Source organism: Pseudonaja textilis, chromosome Z, assembly GCF_049901715.1.
Source record: "Pseudonaja textilis isolate UNSWEBS1 chromosome Z, rPseTex1.2, whole genome shotgun sequence".
Lineage (NCBI taxonomy): Eukaryota > Metazoa > Chordata > Lepidosauria > Squamata > Elapidae > Pseudonaja > Pseudonaja textilis.
The window spans coordinates 21,867,364-21,889,499 of NC_142008.1; the positions used below are offsets into that span (position 1 = coordinate 21,867,364).

At 35.3% G+C, this 22,136-nt stretch overlaps 1 protein-coding gene and 1 long non-coding RNA gene across 2 annotated transcripts in view; one reads left to right on the forward strand and one right to left on the reverse strand.

The window, feature by feature from the left end:
- The window catches only part of ZNF804B (zinc finger protein 804B), a 215,298-nt gene that overhangs the window by 113,969 nt on the left and 79,193 nt on the right, over positions 1 to 22,136 (reverse strand). The gene's annotated exons all lie outside the window — the stretch shown is intronic.
- Positions 1 to 22,136, forward strand: part of LOC148123938 (uncharacterized) — a 59,947-nt gene that overhangs the window by 36,788 nt on the left and 1,023 nt on the right. The window contains exon 2 of the long non-coding RNA XR_015740469.1: positions 21,628 to 21,784. This is a non-coding gene — a long non-coding RNA (uncharacterized LOC148123938). The remainder of the gene's footprint in view (positions 1 to 21,627; positions 21,785 to 22,136) is intronic.

A 22,136-nucleotide genomic window follows, 5' to 3' on the forward strand; every position in this document is an offset into this window, starting at 1 on the left:
ATCACCATGTAGGGAAGGTAATTAATTGTAAAGTAGAAATATATATTTTAGTGCATTTTATTTATTTTTATTTATTTTAAATAACAACAAAGTGGGATTATCCTGATGAACATTTATATAATCTTCTAAATGCCTTAAATACAAATTAAGTAGGTTCCAATTGCTACCCTCTCTGAGACCTCTCCTCTTGTGTTTGGGGCCCTACAGGATGAAAGTCCAAGACAGGGATGGGTCTGGCAATGATCTTTAGAGAAACTTTGTCCTAGACAAGACACTCTATCCTTAAGGCAGCAGGGCATGAATGTCTGTGTTATCTGGATTATAAGGACATGCTGCAGTGGTGGAATTCAATTTTCTTTTACTACCGGGTGTGTGTTGGTGAGCATGACAGGGAAAGATACTGTAAAATCTCCAGTCAGAGGTGATATTTGCTGGTTCTCTGAACTACTCAAAATTTCCACTACCAGTTCTACAGAACCTGCTGAATTTTGCTACGTCACCTGTAAAGTCATGGAATAAATTATTAACCAATCCATTATCCTCCACTTAGAGACAAACAACCTACTCTCTAATAAACAATTTGGTTTCAGAAAAAAACTATCCTGCAATCTGCAACATATGGACTACACAACTTGATCAGGGCAAAGCAATAGACGCAATCTATGTAGACTTCTGTAAAGTCTTTGATTCAGTGGTACATGACAAACTACTCCTAAAACTAAAATCTTATGGTATCTCTGGACACCTGCATAACTGGATAGAAGCATTCCTGTCAAGCAGACACAAATGGTCAAAATTGGGAGGGTTCTATCAAATTCTGAACCTGTCAACAGTGGTGTCCCCCAAGGCATTGTTCTAGGACCAACTCTCTTCATACTCTACATAAATGACCTCTGTGATCATATTAAGAGCAACTGCGTTCTCTTCACTGATGATGTAAAGCTGTTCAATACCACAGATAATACTGGTACCCTTCAGAAAGATCTTGACTATGTATCAGAATGGTCAAACAAATGGCAACTTCAAATCTTAACAAATAAATATCACACTACTAACTAGAGCATACAAAACATTTGCTAGATCAATACTTGAATACAGCTCAACAGTCTAGAACCCACATTACATATCTGATATTAACACAGTTGAGAAAGTCCAGAAATATTTCACAAGAAGAGTTCTCCACTCCTCTACTTATTGCAGAATACCTTACGCCACCAGACTTGAAATTCTAGACCTAGAAAACCTAGAACTATGCCGCCTTCGGTCTGGTCTAAATATAGTATATAAAATCATATATTGCAATGTCCTACCTGTCAATGAATACTTCAGCTTCAACCATAACAATACAAGAGCATACAATAGATACAAACTCTCAGCAAGAGTGGTCATTGTCTGGAATACTCTGCCTGACTGTGCCTTCTTCCCCAAACCACAAAAACTTTAACCTTAGACTGTCTACTATTGACCTCACCCCTTTCCTAAGAGGTCTGTAGAGTGCGTGCATAAGCGCACCAACATGCTTACCGCCCTGTCCTATTGTTTCTTTTTACTTTTCTTATATGTATCCATTTCATGTATTCATAACTATGTTTATACTTATACCTATTATCTTGTAAGCGATTGACAAATCAAAATCAAAATAAATAAATAAATACCACCTTTGACATGCTGGAATCATATATGTTTAGCAATTGCAAATTAGATCATTTCCTAAGTTTCCAAATGGAAGTTAATGTTAAATTAATGTAGTTTTGCATCTATTTTGTTATTTTTATTAACTATTAATGAATAATTAATAACATTAATTGATTATCATTATCATTTATTTATTAATTATCATTATCATCATTATCATTACACATTTAAATAAATGTATTTTCATGGTACACTGGACAGCAATGAAGAAATTTATTTAAACTTTTGCACCGTTTAATTTCCTGTTTCTGATTATTTTGGTATGGAATTTCCTATTACAAAGAGTTTTTTTTATTGTTTAAATCATCTGCAAATATCAACAAATGTTTGAAATTTTGGGTTATATACAGATATCTTTCATATTATGCTAAATATTCGTTGAGTACCATTCTTTGAAATATTTCTTTTCATGTGATTTCTGCCCATCTAGTAAGAGACAACCATGACCTGGATGATTGAGAATCTTTATAGACATGTGGCAAGTAATGCACCCAAGGCAGGTGAAAGGTAAATGTTGATGGGATCTCACTGCATTATGGCCATTGAGACCTCTATTATTCAAAAATAGAATATATTTTTCACTGGGAGTAAAGCAGCATTGGGATCTTACCTTGGTGATCCGGCGCGCTTGCACCCGGACCTAACATGTGTGCACAACTTTCCCCATACCACATGAGGCCTGCAGCACCAATCAGCTGAGAGGATAAAGAAGAGAAAAGTGCAGAGGCAGGTGGGAGGGCTGATCCTGCGCTTTTCTCTTCTTTTTCCTCAGCTGATTCTTTTTCCTCCTGAGCTGATCATGGTAGGCTTTTTTTACTATCGGTTTGGCTGAACCAGTCTGAACCAGTAGCATACTACCAAAAGAATCAAGACAATCCTCTCTTTTCCATTTCCTGTGGTTTAACTGCTAATTAAATTTCCTTTTCTAGTATTTACAAGGAAAATATGCATGTTAGTTACATTCATTTGGTTGGTTTCCCTTAAAAATTGGTTTTGTGCACCAAAAATGATTATATTTCTTCCACATAGAAAAAAAGAGCTTCCCTTAAAGGAACACTCATGGGAATTAAGAGCCACTAAATCCAGTAGGATTTATTCTGAGTAGACATTAGCTCATATCTGTTGGAACTGGTAGAGCAGAGGAAAAAATGGCCAGTAGGATTCTGGTTCTAGACCAGTTCCTAACAGGTATGAATTCATTGGCCAGGGCAAAGAATTTGAACTCCATAATTGATCAATATTTTCTACTGTATAATAGACATGGGGCAAACTTTAGTCTCCTGAGCTGTGGCTAACCCACCTTTTTGAAGTAAAAAATACACTACTCAATTTCCTGAAGAGCTTCAATGGGATTTTAAAAACTAAGATCTTGCCTCCAATTCTAGGGAAAAAAATAATTCCATTAATTTTGCAAAATGTCCCTGCTGCATTTTTGTCCTCAGATTCCCCAGAATAAAGTAGCCACGCCTTCATTCTTGCATTGCTTCTTTATTGAAAGAGAAATTTTGAGTGTCTAAGAGTTCTGGTGACCTCTATAAATACCTCATGGAAAGAATTATTAAAAACGAAGCTCATATCCAAGACTTTGATGTGGAATTGTATAAGTAAAGATGAAAATAGGAAGTGACTGCCTGTGGGTAAATGAATTTTGTGGGTAATTTCCCTGTTTGCTCTAATGGATCAGTCTCAAAGATGTATACATTGGTTAAAATTAAGGTTCTTTAGGACCTGCAAGCCTAACAGAACTACCAGTATTATCATTTAAGTATTTGTGATCTACAATTTATTTAATCAGATACATATAATTCTGAAAAATAAATATTTAATTAAACATATCAATTTATATAGATGCTGTTGTGGGAGAGATAAACCTACAATGGCTATTATTCACTTGGAAGCAAATCTTCACAAGAAACTGGCTGCTTGGTGTACAATATGTTGTCCTCCATATGTGCCTCCATATGTGTCTTCTAATAGTTCTCTGGCAAGCCTTTTGTAGAGAATCAAAAGTGAAGTTCTCTAAAGTTTATCTATATCAGCACCTTTGTTATATGCAATTACTTTGCAGATACGCTGTATCTACAATTACTTTGATAATTCAACAAGCAAAAGCAAAAACTCTTAATAAGTTTTTATTTATTGAACTGTTTCTCTTGTTATAAATTGCTTTTTCTATTTCAGCTTACAAAACACCTTTTTTTCTGCCACCATACCACAATGTATTGAAGACTTTTAGCTTTCAATACATTGAAAGCTACAAAGAAGAACAAACACTAAAATCTGATTGATTACATCTACTTACTACTTTATTTGATAGATTGAAAGGAACTAAGCATCCTAATCTGAAAATTAAGAAATAAAACTTACAGCAGAAGGAAAACACATCACATTTTATCACTTGAATAAAAATCCCCTTTCACCAGTTTTTAGGTGGGTTATGCAATGTTTTGAATGGGCATCAAGAGAAATAAATACTAATAAAATGACAAATTAATGAAGCATGGGAATTCTTTTTATGGTTATGGGGAACACATTGTGTCATTGGTTTCTGGTAGACAAATACCAGATACATGTTGCTTTCACAGCTTATTCAGAAAACATTCATTACAACTTTATGTAAGTTAAATTCTTCTCCTGCATATTGTTATTACATTTAATGTATTTCCATTATTTCCTAAATTATTAAGTACTGTATGGAAAGCTTTTTACTTTATTTCATTTTTAAAAATATTGTTTCCTTTCAACACATTTGACTTCATGTAATCTTGTATTTCTAACAAATCCTGAAGAGGGAAACATCCTGGGAAAGTGACAAGCAACATTAAAGCCTTTGACAGGCTTCAAAGGAAAAGATTTTGTTTCTTCATTATCTGTAAACATCTAACTCCCTCCCTTCTTCCTTGTCTATTTATTATAACTGCCAGAACTATCCTCTCTATCAGTTTCTGAATCTGGTGTAACTGTAATAGAAAATATGGTTTATGATTTGTCTCTTTTGTAGATCCAATCAGTTATAATTAATCCAATAAATCACACATAAGAAAATGATGACTTGCGTGGAAATTCTCAAACTTTGAAGAACATGTCTTGCTAAAATGATAAATAAATTTGTGTGGCACCCCACCTCTATTAATAAAACAAATGATTTCATTAGGTCCAGGTTGTGCATGAAATAAATACATCCGCTATTTCCTAATTAAATTTTGAACGATGTATAATGCAAGTTTTCAAAGTTTGTAGTGCAGCTGCCCACTAAAAATTTTGGATGCAAAGTTAATTAGGTCAGGGATTCCCAACTCCATTGGTACCTGTCCACAGCTTGTTGGAAAACAGGTCGTGCAAGTGGTGGATGAATATATAAGGTTCCATTTGTGCATGCATGGGAGGTAGGTTGTGCTTGTGAAATCATCTTGTCCGCTCTGCTGCTGCCACCACCATTGATCCATGGAGCTAGAAAGATTGGAGACCACTGAACTGGGTGGTACACTGATTCTTCAGCTTCATTGCAGAGCTTCCATTTGCTGTCTGTAACTGTTTTCTGGAGCACCAACTGAATAGCTTTGGCATTGACAATAGCACCATCAGTCAGTTGCAAAAGGCAGCTTTATTTGGAACAGCTTACATTCTGCAAAAATACCTTTAGCACAACCTCTGCCTATCCCGGTTGGAAGAACTTGACAGGCAGATAAAAATGTCAAAATCCACTCTAAACATCTGGCTTTGTGATCAACCATAATAATAATACTTCATTAATTAGCTAGCAGGAAATATCAAAGAATAATAATATCATATATAATAAAATAGAGTACGATAGTCTTTGACTTCTGGCCACAGTTAAGCTCCAATTTTCTGTTGCTAAGCGAAATATTTGTTATGTGAATTTTTCCACATTTTATGACTTTTCTTACCGTAGTGGTTAAGTGAATGGTTGCACTTGTCAAATTAATAACATGGTTGTTAAGTGAATCTGGCTTCCCCATGGACTTCGCTTGTCAAAAGGTCACAAAAGGTAATCACATGACCTCCTCATCATGACCCCGTATCATAAATATGAGTCAGTTGCCTAATGTCTGAATTTCGATCATGTGTCCATGGGGATGTTGGAATGGTCATAAGTGTAAAAATGGTCATAAGACACATTTTTCAATGCTGTTGTAATTTTAAACAGTCAATGAACAAACTATTGTTATTTGAGGACTGCCTCAAAAGCAAAACCAAGAAAATACAAATTATATTTCTGTATCAACCCCATAATTTACCCCAATTAGAAAAATTACTGGTTTATATTGCAAATATTATATGCTTTTCAGAGGTACATAGACCCTAGTTTTTGTAATTTTATTGCTGCCAAAAGTTTGATTATAGAATGCGTTACTGCTTTTATTTGGTTTGGGAGTTTTGCTTAACAATTGTTAAGCAAAATTAACAGTCCTAATTAACAAATAACAGTTTACAAATGTTGCAATATATTTTCATTTGAGTGTTGCTGAGCAATACATTTTTATGCTTTTATTTTGTTTAGTAAGTTAACAGGTTTTCCTTTCTAGTTTCTGCACCAGTTTCCAAAATTTCACCATATGTTATTCCTAAGCAGTATAAATGGGACAGGCAGAAATATTATTTGGGAAACAAAGATGTTTCACAACGTGTTTGACAGGTATTTTACAGGAAGGAGTGCATATTCAGAGAGTTTTTAAATCATGAAACTCTTTGAGAAGTAGAGAGAAGGCTTGTTTTGATCATTGCTTAGAGATGCATATCTTCAGTGGGATTACATAAAACAGATGCTTTACATCACAACAAATATACAACAAATTCTGCTGACAGTGACAGGGTTGTGTTCCTTAAATCAAATGTGATGCACAAATGTGATGCATAGACCATCGTCTGTGAACTGTCCTTAAATATCACATTTTGATTCTTACTATGTTACAGAGCCCCCGATTATGACATCGAACATGTAAACAAGCTAAATTCACGACTAACATGGGAAACATCCTGCCCACACACTTTTATCTTTCTTGGTGACTTCAATCTACCTCACATTAACTGGACCCTAAACAAATGTAAAACTGAACCCATACATGCAACCTTCTACAATGCTGTAACAAACCTGGGACTGGAACAACTAGTGAACAACAATACTAGACTTAACAACTACCTCAATCTCATCTTCTGCAATAGTTTGAATTCAATTTATGGAATACAAGTTAAAGAACCCTTTTCCAACAGTGACTACAACAAGATTGACTTTTGTCTCAACATACGTCCATACAAAAATCAAGACAACAAAAATCAAGATCCCCAATTATAACTTCAAAAAAGGCAACTATGCTCTTATAGACAATGATCTCTCATCCCTTGATTGGCAATTTCTATTCACTGGATGCAATACTGTTGAAGACCATTACAACATATTTTTACTTGAAGTCAAAAGAGTCATCAAATTATATGTACCAATAACAACTCCAAAAACCAGAAAAAAACAGATTACCCATGACAATAAGGAAGCTTCAACCCAACAAGAAATCACTTTGGCGGAAAAACAAATCTGGTCACGTTGCCAACTTCAAAAGCCGATACAAAAATTTATGCCACCAGATAAAGACTGAACACACCAATTACCATATTAAACAAGAGGAAAACCTTCTACGCACCAATTCCACCCACGCTTTCTACAATTTTGTGAACAACAAACTAAAAGACTCCAGGTCCATCCCACCCCTGAAAGGACCTAATGGTAAAGACTGCAACGACGACACTATTAAAGCCAACCTCTTTAACACATTCTTTGGCTCAGTATTTGTAAACTGCAATGAATCAAGCCCAGTACTTCCCAGTCGAACCACAGACAACTACAGTGATCTAATACATATCGATTTTACAGTAGACAATGTTGAAAAAGCACTATGCAATTTAAAACCATCTCTATCTATTGGACCTGATGGAATATGTGCCTACTTCTTAAAAAAGCTACCTACTGCCATAGCTGAACCTCTAAGCATAATCTTTGAAAAATCTTTCAGGACCAGCTTCTTGCCAAAACTATGGTCACAAGCCACGGTCATCCCCATCTTCAAAAAGGAAGACCCCAGCCTAGTTGAAAATTAAAGACCAATATGTTTATGCTGCGTCACCTATAAAGTCATGGAATCTATTATTAACCAATCCATTATCCTCCACTTAGAGACAAACAACCTACTCTCTAATAAACAATTTGGTTTCAGAAAAAAACTATCCTGCAATCTGCAACATATGGACTACACAACTTGATCAGGGCAAAGCAATAGACGCAATCTACATAGACTTCTGTAAAGCCTTTGATTCAGTGGTAAAACTACTACTCCTAAAACTAAAATCTTACGGTATCTCTGGACAACTGCATAACTGGATAGAAGCATTCCTGTCAAACAGACAAAAAATGGCCAAAATTGGAAGTGTCCTATCAAATTCTGTACCTGTCAACAGTGGTGTCCCCCAAGGCATTGTTCTAGGACCAGCTCTCTTCATACTCTACATAAATGATCTCTGTGATCATATTAAGAGCTACTGCGTTCTCTTCGCTGACTATGTAAAGCTATTCAACACCACAGACAATACTGCTACCCTTCAAAAAGATCTTGACTATGTATCAGAATGGTCAAACAAATGGCAACTTCAAATCTCAACAAATAAATGCTCTGTCTTACATATTGGCAAAAAATAATAATAATCAGTAAATAAAATACAAGCTGAATAGTCAAGACCTTGTTGATGATCCAAACTCTGTCAAACTTGGAGTACTCATCTCTAATGATCTAAGTGCTAGAGCCCATTGTAACTACATAGCCAAAAAGGCATTAAGAGTTATTAACCTAATCTTATGTAGCTTTTTCTCTGGTAATATTACAGTACTAACTAGAGCATACAAAGCATTTGCTAGACCAATACTCGAAAACAGCTCATCAGTCTGGAACCCACATTACGTATCTGATATTAACATAGTTGAGAAAGTCCAGAAATATTTCACAAGAAGAGTTCTCCACTCCTCTACTTGTTGCAGAATACCTTATGCCACCAGACTTGAAATTCTAGACCTAGAAAACCTAGAACTATGCCGCCTTCGGTCCGGTCTAAATATAGTATATAAAATCATACATTGCAATGTCCTACCTGTCAATGAATACTTCAGCTTCAACCATAAAAATACAAGAGCAAACAATAGATACAAACTCAAGATTAATCGCACCAAATTTGATTGTAGGAAATTCGACTTCAGCAACAGAATGATCAATGTCTGACTCTGTAGTTTCTTCCCCAAATCCCAAAAATTTTAACCTTAGATTTTCTACTATTGACCTCACTCCTTTCCTAAGAGGTCTGTAGGGGGCGTGCATAAGAGCACCAATGTGCCTACCATCCCTGTCCTATTTTTTCTTTTATTTTTCTTATACATATCCATGTATTCATAACTATGTTTTTACTTATACCGATTATCTTGTAAGCAATTGACAAACCAAATAAAATAAATAAACAATAAATAATCAATACCATTTCTTATACTGGGGAGTATCACATTCTTACATCAGAAGCTCAACATTATGGATAAACATAAAATCTGTGAAACATCGCACAAAAATAGAATCTGATTTACTGCATGCATATCTACTGTACATACAATAATGCCTGCGATTAGCCCATGAATCACATTGAGATAGAAGTGGAGTCAAAGTGCATGAAGGCAAACTACTTTACAAAGCAAAACAAATGATTTAATTTAGAAAGCAACCCATTTCCATGCAACTTATGGCATCATATTGTCCCTTGATTTGCCTTTTAAAGGAAGATGAACTTTAAAGTCAGTAATTGTTTCTTAATATTGGGCATTCTGTCACACAAGCCACAGCTGCTATCTTGGAGAAATATTTTACAGTGATTTGCTCACTATTAAAGCCATCAGTGGAAATCTGAAATTGATTTATTTTACCCTTTGCATTAACCTCCTCTGGCAAACTCATCACTTCCTAGTATAAAGCATGATAAATGTTCCTTGCTGTCTAAACATTCTTTTTTATAAATACATAATACCCAATGTAAAAATTATAGCACTGTAAGCTTCCCATGTCATTATAATGTGCGATAAGCAAAAAGTATAAAGCTTTCTAAAAATAAAACTGATTGCACTTTTAGACTTTTTCTTTAAAAAGAGCTTTGTAAGAATATTTTTGTTACTGCAAAGTATCATACATTGATTTGATTTAACAATACTTAAGAGATCTAGAACTTGATTCATTCTCAGTTCTTTATATAGGTCCAAGATATTAATTTAAAAGTAGTGTATATATTTTAAAAAGACATTAAAATTTGTTTTAGTGAGTCATATTTTGGAAAAATTGTAATTGAAATAAAGCTATATAATCAAAGAATTTTGTACATCGGAGCCTTCAAGCCTGGATTATATTGTTGAAGAAACAAGGTGCTAGTCAAATTAAAAATCTAGTTTGCAGAGTGGCTTAGGAATACAACTTCAAAGGAACAATGACATAGTTATACCACAACTCTTTTCTATTGTTTTTAAGGTTGAAGACACTCTATAAATTAATTATTCCAATGGATTCAATAGTTAACAAGGGTAAAAGTTTTGAAATGGGTTAAATAAGATTAGAGTCTTTATCTAGCCAATAAATTTGGAAAACTTCTCCTATTAATCTCTGGTTTTGTTGTAGTAATAAACTTACCTTGTTCCAACAGTTAAGAGATGAAATATCTAATCTAGTGCTCTCCAGATATCATCATCATCACATTTACCGGTTGGAGATGAAGGAAATTATTCTAAAACATTTTTAGGAGAGAGAGAGAAGCAAATAGCACGCGTGCGTCTTTCTGGATCCTTCTTTCTGGATCCTTCTCCAATGTTTTTTAGAAATCAGTTACAGGCCTGCTGCTAAATGATTTGTCCGACTCTACCTTTGACCATAACAGCCCAAAAAACCCCACTGATTTTCTTATTGAAAAGAATCAGAAACCCAGTGGTAGGGGCACTCCAATTCCCAATGCCCAATGGCAGTGGATACTAGGGGAAATCATAGTTTAAAATATTTGGAAGTTTACAACTGGAATAGAAGCATCTATTTTCAGGTTCTGAATAATTTACTATAGCTCCACAGTTACTTTTCATCAGTGGGTGTCTTTTATAATCCTATTCCAAAAAGGATTCCAGGGTAGGGCTATGTACAGGGGAAGTCAATATAGCACTTCCATGTTCATGTTTAAGGAACTGAGCCTATGATCAAATTATAATTGTAAAGAGCAGCCAGGCAATCACAAGAAAGCTCCTGCAACTTTAAAGAGTTGCAGACAGATGTTAATCCTGTGCACTCTACTTAGTTAGACGCTACTACACAGCCACGGTGCTTTTGTTTGGATTGGTTCTGCCATGATGCTTTCCTGAATATATTGCAACAAAATTTATTTTAACAGCAAATATCAAACATAGACGTTATAATACCCTGGTTTTATAAGAAATTATAATAACAGGATATGTAGAACAATCTTTTGATCTATAAATACAGTACATAGAAAACTTTTTGGAGGAGGTAAAAAAGAATGAGTATAAGTGATGTAAGTTAAATACATTATTGTACACTTTACTTATACAGATTTTGGATATTTTAAAATTATTATTTTCTCCAGAGAACCAGGCTGCACAATTATTAGGATATCAGCATCTTTATTTTAAATAAACTAACAAAAATTAAATCAGCTCACATTTAATTAAAAAAAAGCAATGTGAAACAGTAATAACTAGTTAGAAGTGTCAAGAATAATTGAACAATAATTAATCTCTTGACTAAAAAAGTGTAATAATGATACTTGAAAAGTTTCATTGAAGAAAATGTTCTTAATTATTTAAAAATAATAATGGTGACACTAGCAATTCTAGGTTTTTCTTCCCCCGTCAGTTGTTTTTAAGCATTCAATGTCATTGTGAAAAATATATTCTCTATATAGGTGCCTAAGTTTCTAACAACTAAAATGTATCTTCTCAGAATCAATGTTAGTCATGGAGCCCTTGAAAAATGTTTCAGTAATCTGTTTATTTTTCTGTTTGTATCTATGCATGTGTTTGTGCTTAGATGGTGGCCATTTTTGTCAACTTCATGGATTGAGATCAGAGCATCTGCGGAGTGATTGCAGAACAAAAACAAGACTTACTATGGGGCAATAAGTCTTTATTACTTAAATCATGTATATTTATATTGCACGGATATTCCTATTCTTGATTTGGAGTGCATCAAAGCTTCTGATGGTTCTAGCTAGATTTGTTGTGCCATTGCTTGAAACAGTAGCATTTTTAAAAATTATTTCCAATAAATACAATGTTGAACAGAAACTGCATGTAGAACTCTCCCTGCCCCTCTGCCTGTCCTTCACCAGGATAACTATCTGAAAAAAGAACCAATGTGTTTGGAGAAGGTATTAAAATATTGAAATGGTGTTCAAAAATAGCCAGAGCTGTCTTGTATCTCTGGAAAAAAATTGTAGAAAAAAAAAATCCCCAATGACTCCCTACAGTCAAGCAGTTGGACAGTGCCTCTGCCTGCTGTTCAAATGTTGCAGTGTAAGCATTCTCTCTTTATTCCTAGTTATATGACTGTATTCATTCTATGCTGTGTTTCCCACATATTTAGATAATTACATGGACAAATATAAGAAAGCGGAAACCACACCACAAAGAAATACTCCGCTTGATACATACTTGTGTGAAAACCAGTGGTTAGACCCAGGGTGTCAAACTGGCGGCCTGCAGGTCAGATGCATCACGTGCAGGCCATGCCTACCTCAGCTCCGTGAAGAGAAAAAAAACATTGTGAAAGGTCATGTGACAGCAATGTGACGCTGTGAGTTTGACACCCATGAGTTAACACATCAGGCTAGAAAATGGAGACTGCAATTCTAGTCCTGCCCTAAGCTCAAAGCCAGCTCAATGACTTCGGGCTAGTCACTTTGTCTCAGCCCTAGAAAGGAGACAATAGCAAACCACTGAAAATTTTTGCCAATGTACTTGTCCAGGAAGCCTCTGAGAATGAAATACAACTCAACAGTATGTATGTATTTACTCTGCGTGTGTACACACATGCGTGCATGCTTATGTGTATATATATAGAAATATATAAACCTTATTTCACAGATAATACAGAAGTTTCCTGAGGTTGAAAAATTCCTGCTGCAATTACACTGCACGTTTCCCTAACATTTAAAGAAAAACTATCTAGAATTATGTGCTGCTTTTTATCTATATTGCAGGTGGGGAAAATATTTAATAATACTCTATGTCATTCTTTAAGTAAATGTCTGCTTTCATGGGAAAAAGATGTATGAAATTTCTCGGGATCTTGGAATTGTTATTTTAAGATACAGTAACTCTTTGTTCTCTTTATTAGATTATTGAGTTACGAGAATTTCTTCTCTACTTTTTGTTATCTTTGATGCAGCTTATGTCATGCTTCAATCATGGTTCCTGCTTATTAATTATACACAATGGTGGCCTTTAAAAATATCTTCTATTCAACAGGGACAAATATATATCATAGAAGGAGGAAGGAAGAAAAAAAGTGAGATATATTGCACAATCAAGACTTCCTAGTCTATGAAATTCATTTCAAATGCTTTCTTTATAATCCTACCTTGAAAACCCATTTCATTTTAAAGAGCTGTAAAGGAAAGTCATGGCTAAATTCAAGGATGCTTATTGCAGCAGGTCTTAAAATAATCCTTCTGGCTTCCTTCTTTCTATGTTATTTCAGAAAAAAGAGCAAAATATAAAATCACTAGATAACAATTTGACCTTACGTTAAACCATAGAAATAGTAAAACATAGTCCAGGAAGCGGATGACCAAAAAATGGCAGGCAATCGGAAACAGAAACCTATTAATACAGGATATTACAAAACTTGATTTTTTTCAATTGACCTCAATCTTTTAGAATTCAGTCTCAAGTCCATCATTTGGGACAGAAATAGATCTTCCCCTCTCATCTCGACTATGTAACCCTCTTTGTGCAGCATTTTTCTAAGATCAGCAGTACTGCCCCAAGCACCTTAGCTGATAGCTAGCCAGAAAAGCCCAGAAGTCATACCAACACCTCACAATGAATTGCTTTAAAGATTCCTTTGAGACAAGCTGTAGTGGGGCAAGAATCATTCCAAAGCGCTACTGATTTAGGAACAATGACATTGTTCTGTATGGTTGGTTGGTTGCTTAATCTAATTCACTGTTTGATCCTGTTAGCAGTTAACATCCAATTTACAACCATTTATAAAGTGATCCTTGTAAACTTCAGTGGCATTGAAAAAAAGTGTTTCTCACACTTATGATCACTGCAGTATCCCAGGTGTCACATCACCAAAATTAGCAACTTACATGTATTTATGATGATTATAATGTCCTGGGATCATGTGATCCCTATTTTTGAGCATTCCAGCTCTCTTCCAACAAGTAAAGGCAGATAAGCTGGATTCACTTAATGAATGCATGATTCACTTAGCAGTGAATCATTTAACAACCATAGCAAATCAGATGCAGTTCACTTAATTCCCTTGCTTAGCAATGGAAATTTAGGTCCCAAGTATGAGTGTAAGTCAAGGACTGCCTGTATTGTTAGAAACAGCTGTTCCACTTCTAATAATGGAACTAGCCCTGTTCAATGTCAGGCAACTATTTAAAACCAGGCATGATTTTGAGAGTTATCTTTAACAAGATTTGTGGAGAGAGTGAAGTGGAGTTAGAGGAACTCCAGCAATTAACCTGTTCTCTCCATGGACATACTTTAATTTTCTTTCTAATAATGTTTCTATGAGCTGGAAAGAAGGTTAGTCTCTTTACCTATGATGTAATTTCAGCAATTTGTCCCAAAAGTCCAGTTCAAAATGCAACTGGACTTTCTTGGGTTTTTTCCCTTGAAAACATTTTGCTCCTCATCTAAGAAGTTTCTTCAATTCAGAATTGAAGACACTTTTTGGATGAGAAGTGGAACATTTTCATGGGAAAAAAATAGGAAAGTCCAACAGGAAAGGCATTTTGAACAGGATTTGGGATAATTCTGACCTGGATGACTGAAAATTCCCCTAGACTTTCAGCAATTTGTTTATCTAAAGTTTCCTGATCTTTATCTATCTTGGAACCAATCTACATTGTGTAGGGTTAACAAACCGTGTTCAATTTTATTTAAATTCCTATTTTTCCTGATTTTAAATCAAAATATATAACAAGTAAACAGTGTCTTGCCTCAGACACATACAGAGTAATTGAATCCCAGTTATTGAACCATAGGAAAAATATACAGTATTTCAACTTTAGAATACCAGCAAGTTCTAGCATAATACTGTATAATTTTACATAGACAAAGTATATGTTTTTTAAAAAGCATGGGATCAGAGCTCCTTCTCATCCCGAACTAAATTATGGGCTGAAATGGGAATGAGTTTTCATAAACAAGCTTATTTTCGCAAATGTTAATCCATAGACTTAAGGCATGAAAAATATGGAACTCAGTTATTGATGTAAAATGTTGACAGTAATTGCTCTAATGACAAGACATTGTGCAGAGAATGTATTTCAGAAAGGAAGGCATGATAATTATATTCATTAGTGTTTGATCTTTTGCAAGCAACTTGCTGCAAAACAGGAATCTTATGGATACATGAAGTTACAGGTTACATTTCTGTTCATTGCCTAAGAAAGTATTCCTTTTTGAGTATATGCTGAAAAAATAAAGATATCCATAAAACATTATTTTTTATAAATCAAATATCTGCACAGTTATATTTTCCCTTAAATGATATTCACATAAGAAATTACAAGAATAGGAGAATGGCTGCAAATCACAACAGGGGAATGTTCAAATACGAGGGCTCTCCACAAAATAGATTACGTTTTTGTCTGTAGCAAGAAGGGGTGGAGCTAGCACAGCCATCTTTGGTCTGTGCGTCTTCCGCTCAGTCTGCATCTAGTCGTGCTAGTGGGAGGTTCGTATCGTTATTTCACAGCAAATGTTTGAAATGTGTGCTGCAATTGAAAATCCCTCAAGATGTGAGGTGCGATCAGTGATAAGGTTTTTGTTTGCAAAAAACCATAAACCGATTGAAATTATTGTGAAACGTTGCAAAAACTAAGAAAAGCAATTCAGAACAAGCATAGAGGAAAGTTAAGCTCAAAAATTTTGTTTTTGCATGACAATGCCCAACCACACACAGCAAATCGCACTTGAGAAGTCCTGAATGCTTTCAAGTGGGAGATTTTTCCTCATCCGCCCTACAGCAAGATCGGGGCTTTTCTTGAGGGATTTTCAATTGCAGCACACATTTCAAACGTTTACTGTGAAATAACAGGCAATGATACGAACCTCCCATTAGTACGACTAGATGCAGACTGAGCGGCGGACGCACAGACCAAAGATGGCCATGCTAGCTCCACCCCTTCTTGCTACAGACAAAAACGTAATCTATTTTGTGGATATCCCTCATATTACTGTCAACTGGTGAAGCTTTCCTGATTGGCTCCTGAGTTACCATAGGCAGGTGGATGGGAAATCGCACCTTGTAGCTGTCCTGAGGAATTCACACCTCAGTCAAAACAAAACACATCCTAGCTGCCAGAAATGGCCATCTCCTTGGAAACCTGCAACAGCCAGAGGGAGTGACTTCTACGACCTGCAAAATTGCTTCATTGGGGAATGTGACTGGTGAAACATCCTGGGGGAAGGGGTCAACAGGGTCAGAGGCAAGGTGCGCACAGAGCTGGCTTCACTTAGTTCATGCCAACATGGCGCTCATAATTTTTCTTGCTAAATGTATGTTATATACAATGTAAGTATGAATAAGTACTTGTAAAGTAATAGGTAAAATCAAATAAATAAATAAACAAATAAATAAACTTGTACATAAATAGAAATTTACCAGTTTCCATGAGTAGATAAGGAGTTGAATGCATCTCAAATGGTAGATTTCTTGGCATTAATGCACTATCGTGAAATTTGGTCTGTTTAATGCATTGTAGGAAGCTACTTAACATGATTCCTGTTGGCTGGGTAGACTCCTAATTTGCAAAAGGCAAGGAAAAATGACAGACAAAAAATAGCTTGCACAACCATTCTAACATGCAAGAGTTATTGAATGAGATAAATTGTCATGTTTTGGTTCTGCCATCCATTTGTTCTCGCTACATGAGTTTCTATTATCATTCAAAAGGGAGTTAACTGGGAATTAAAATCACACACACACATACACTCAATATGCACATATTCTGAATCATGTATTACTTATTAATCCTTAACTCTTTCAGTATTAACATCTTGTAAAACATATCCATCTCTTACATCATTCATCATCAAATGTGCTTTTTAATCACAGTATAGTGGGTTTTTCTTTTTGATTCCTAGTTTAAACTATTTACACTATGGATTGAAGTCAGACTTTAGAAAAGATCCCTTATAACATAGAATTTGAGTAGTGAATAATAATGTAAGTCATACTAATGTCTATCTGTTTATGCTTCCATTTATTCATGTTCTTCAACACCACTTCATTTTAAGACCTTTTCACTTGCAATTGCTGTTAAAATCTCTTCATAGAATTACCATCTTGTAAAGGTAGAGGGTTTAGTAATTCAGCAGTCCTGAAATAGTAGCAGGCATATAAGTTCCTGGTAGGGTCACTCTAAATAATAAATTCAAAGGGAAATACTTCAGTCTCTATGTATGTACAGTATATATGATGTATATAAGATTCTGGCTTATGATCTAATATTAGCTATTTTAATTCATTTCATTTTTGCAACTGCCTGCATTAGTCCTTGTGGTTTCCTTGGCAAACTTTTTCACAAGAGATTTAACACTGTCTCCTTCCTAAGGCTGAGGGGGAATAGCTTTGTCCCTAACTAGAACTAGAACTAGTGGAACTAGAACTCACAGTCTCCCATTTCTAGCCTGATATCATAAATGTACATATACCAAATTGGTTCAAAATCTCATTCAACAATGTGGTCAAGTCATATATCAGTGTAGACTGTGTAGACTGATAATTTTTGCATCTACTCAAAAGAAAAAAAGTTATTGAAAAAAGGAAGGAAGAAGATACAGATTTGAAAAACTTTGGTAGGTTCCAATTAAGGTATTCAAAATTAGAAATAATTCATTCACTTTAAAAATAAATACATTGTACTTTAGCATAAGCAGAGGACTATGTCCTAATGTTGCACAGTTTATTATACAAATGAGTTGCTTTTGTTCTCCCTTAGGTTTCTCCATCGTCTAACAAAACACTTTTTAAACTCTTTTAAATAAATATAACTTTCAAGTAGATGATTTTGGTAAACTGAAATTTCATTCTGTCATTTCACATTATTCTCATATCATTTTGCTGAATGTTCAGATAAAATGGCATATCTCACTGTTTAACCAGGTCTTTGTATGAAGTCTTTGGTCTTTGAGGACTATTTCTAGCCACAAATGTTCCATAAAAATTACATATAAAAAGCTGTCAGCTCTAATGCTTTAAGTTTGAAAAAATATTCTAATTATCTATGTTTTCTCTTCTCTCAAAACTTGGCAGACCACAACAATTTCAATATATCTTCCATTCCAATTGCTTGCAAAGATTGATATAATTATCAGTGTGCAATGTCCCATATTATTTTATCCACTCCATCCTGGCACACTGAATATCTTTTCTTCCTAGTTTTTCAAGGATAAAAAGTAGTTAGATTTCATAAAGGTTTCTTTTTTCTTAAATTAAAAAAGCTATACATGTGGCTGATGGAAAGACACTCTAACACACCACTCAATGAATTAAAGGGTGAAAGAAGAAATAAATATTAGGACTACCCGTTTCCTTTCTTTCTTTTTGCTTGCTTTCTTATTCTGCTCTATTCCTGGCACTGTAAATGCTCTATTCCTGGCATACCCCTGGCATGGAGAAAAAAAAATATTTCATGCTTTGGATTGAAAAACAATATACATTGCTCAAAAAAATAAAGGGAACACAAAAATAAGACATCCTAGGTCTGAATGAATTAAATATTCTTATTAAATACTTTGTTCATTACATAGTTGAATGTGCTGACAACAAAATCACACAAAAATTATCAATGGAAATCAAATTTAGCAACCCATGGAGGTCTGGGTTTGGAGTTACACTCAAAATTAAAGTGGAAAAAAACATTACAGGCTGATCCAACTTTTATGTAATGTCCTTAAAACAAGTCAAAATGAGGCTCAGTAGTGTGTGTGGCCTCCACCTGCCTGTATGACCTCCCTACAATGCCTGGGCATGCTCCTGATGAGGTGGCGGATGGTCTCCTGAGGGATCTCCTCCCACACCTGGACTAAAGCATCCTCCAACTCCTAGACAGTCTGTGGTGCAACATGGCATTGGTGGATGGAGCGAGACATGATGTCCCAGATGTGCTCAATTGGATTCAGGTCTGGGGAACGGGCGGGCCAGTCCATAGCATCAATGCCTTCGTCTTGCAGGAACTGCTGACACACTCCAGCCACATGAGGTCTAGTATTGTCTTGCATTAGGAGGAACCCAGGGCCAACCACACCAGCATATGGTCTCACAAGGGGTCTGAGGATCTCATCTCGGTACCTAATGGCAGTCAGGCTACCTCTGACGAGCACATGGAAGGCTGTGCGGCCCTCTAAAGAAATGCCACTCCACACCATTATTGACCCATTGCCAAACTGGTCATGCTGGAGGATGTTGCAGGCAGCAGAACGTTTTCCACGGCATCTCCAGACCCTGTCACATCTGTCACATGTGCTCAGTGTGAACCTGCTTTCATCTGTGAAGAGCACAGGGCGCTAGTGACGAATTTGCCAATCTTGGTGTTCTCTGGCAAATGCCAAACATCCTGCATGGTGTCGGGCCCTCATACCATGCTCATAGAATCTGTTTCTGACCATTTGAGCAGTCGCATGCACATTTGTGGCCCGCTGGAGGTCATTGTGCAGGGCTCTGGCAGTGCTCCACCTGTCCCTCTTTGCACAAAGGTGGAGGTAGCGGTCCTGATTATGGGTTGTTGCCCTCCTATGGCCTCCTCCACGTCTCCTGATGTATTGGCCTGTCTCCTGGTAGTGCCTCCATGCTCTGGACACTACGCTAACAGACATGGCAAACCTTCTTGCCACAGCTCACATTGATGTGCCATCCTGGATGAGCTGCACTACCTGAGCCACTAGTGTGGGTTGTAGACTCCATCTCATGCTACCACTAGAGTGAAAGCTCCGCCAGCATTCAAAAGTAACCAAATCATCAGCCAGAAAGCATAGGAACTGAGAAGTGGTCTGTGGTCACCACCTGCAGAACCACTCCTTTATTGGGGATGTCTTGCTAACTGCCTATGCTTTCCACCTGTTGTCTATTCCACTTGCACAACAGCACGTGAAATTGATTGTCAATCAGCGTTGCTACCTAAGTGGACAGCTTGATTTCACAGAAGTGTGATTGACTTGGAGTTACATTGTGTTGTTTAAGTGTTCCCTTTATTTTTTTGAGCAGTGTATTTATTGATACCTTACATGTTAGTCTTGGAACTTGGACTTTGATTAAACATCAATTTTTTTAAACCGGTATAAAAGTTGCTTGGTTCTGCCTAGTACTGTAAATTAAAGAATGATTGCAACAGTGGTATGAATTTCTGCTTACTGTTTTCCTGTTTGACCTTTCTTGGGGATTGGTATAATGAAGAAATAACTATTACTTTTCTTCCTCCTCAGGGTAACATATTATGAAACATTTGGAATGTATGACAAACATGAGGAAGTTGCTCCAGGAAAAAAAAAACTGAGCCTTTTGACTGTTTAATAATGTTTAACATCTAATTCATATGGGCAAGAAATGCAAAAATTCACAAGTTGGCAAGTTGACTATCAACCTATTGCACTTAGATATATAATTTTATTAAGAATTTTAATTATAATAAAAAATAAACTAAGATAATAGTGTAATGTCTGTTTTAATAGAAATATCTAACTAAGTAATAATATCTAATACAAAGTATTAGATTAGGGAAAAGAACTATATAAATAAGTGACTTCCAATCTTCTTTATAATAAGGATAAACAAATTTACTGACTATCTGTGTAAGATTAACAAACAATTATATCTTCACCCTATATGCCATTTCTTCTGTAGAGACAAAACTATTCTCTTCACCTGCTTTTGATATCATCGTGCTGTTGAGAGATAAAATTAGTTCTATATCTATATTTTCTTCAACAACAACTTTTGGACATTGTCCATAGAAGCAGATATAATTATGGACATTGTTGGTATTGTAGTTGTTCCAACTCTTCAAAAGTGTCCTTTAGTATTTTCATAATTGTAATCTTTTGCATTTAATAGGTATATATTTTCCTCTGTTTAAAATCTTTACTCCCCTCTAGCGTCCAGCTTTAAATAATGAAATTACTTTACTATATCTTCCAAAATCTAAAACATATATTTTCTACAAGAACCTATTTTTCATATATAATTAATGCAAAAATCTTTTGTAAAAGTTTCAATGCTTCAAATTTATCTGAATTCTTAGTCTATTTATAAATTTCTATAATCAAAATCTTATCCAGGTTTTGGTGTTTCACTTAGTTCTTAATTAATAATTAAGTTTTCTTTTGTTCAGAATTGAAGATAAACTCACCCAATGAATTCTTGTTGTCCTAATGTCCCTAATACTTTTAAAATGATTAATAGGAAATTTCTGCAAGTGAGAGAAAGCAGGGTTTGAGAACTTAGTGTCCTTTAAAAGACTGCCACAATTGTGAGCAAAATGGGTGATCAATTCTATTGTTTTCCAGCACTCAATCCATAGAAAACCATTGTCCTGGGATCTCATCATGAGAACTAGTCATCTGAAGTGCATGTGTGTGATTTCTTGTTCTCTCTTTATCAGGAGAGATTCCAAGGAACCAGTTTACTCAACTGTTCCTTGGTAGATGATGAAGCCATCAAGCCCACTTTCACAGAGTCATCTTCAGTTCCCCATACCTTCCCAGAAGTCAGAGATAAATTATTTTCGTCCTACAGAACTACTGTCATCTGCATTTGTGGTAATGAAATATGAACATTTTATTTTTTCTCTCTTTTGGCCTAATGTTTTTGGAGTTCACTCATAATGTTCTTTAAAGTGTAATAGATACTTAGATTAACCTTTTCACTTCATTGAGCTCTTCTAACATTTCAGCAGGACAGCTTCATTTTGTTTTCAATAGCCATAAGTTTAATTTGTGATGTTATGTTTAAAGTGCAAGACCCCAAAATTTTGGGTTTTGTACCTGTTTGTATTTTACGTATGTATTTTATTATAAAGCTATAATTATAATTCAATTTCTGGCAAAATCAATATAGGAACCTAAGTTACAAAGATACGTAGTAACTTGATCTTTTTTAAATTAAAAAAAA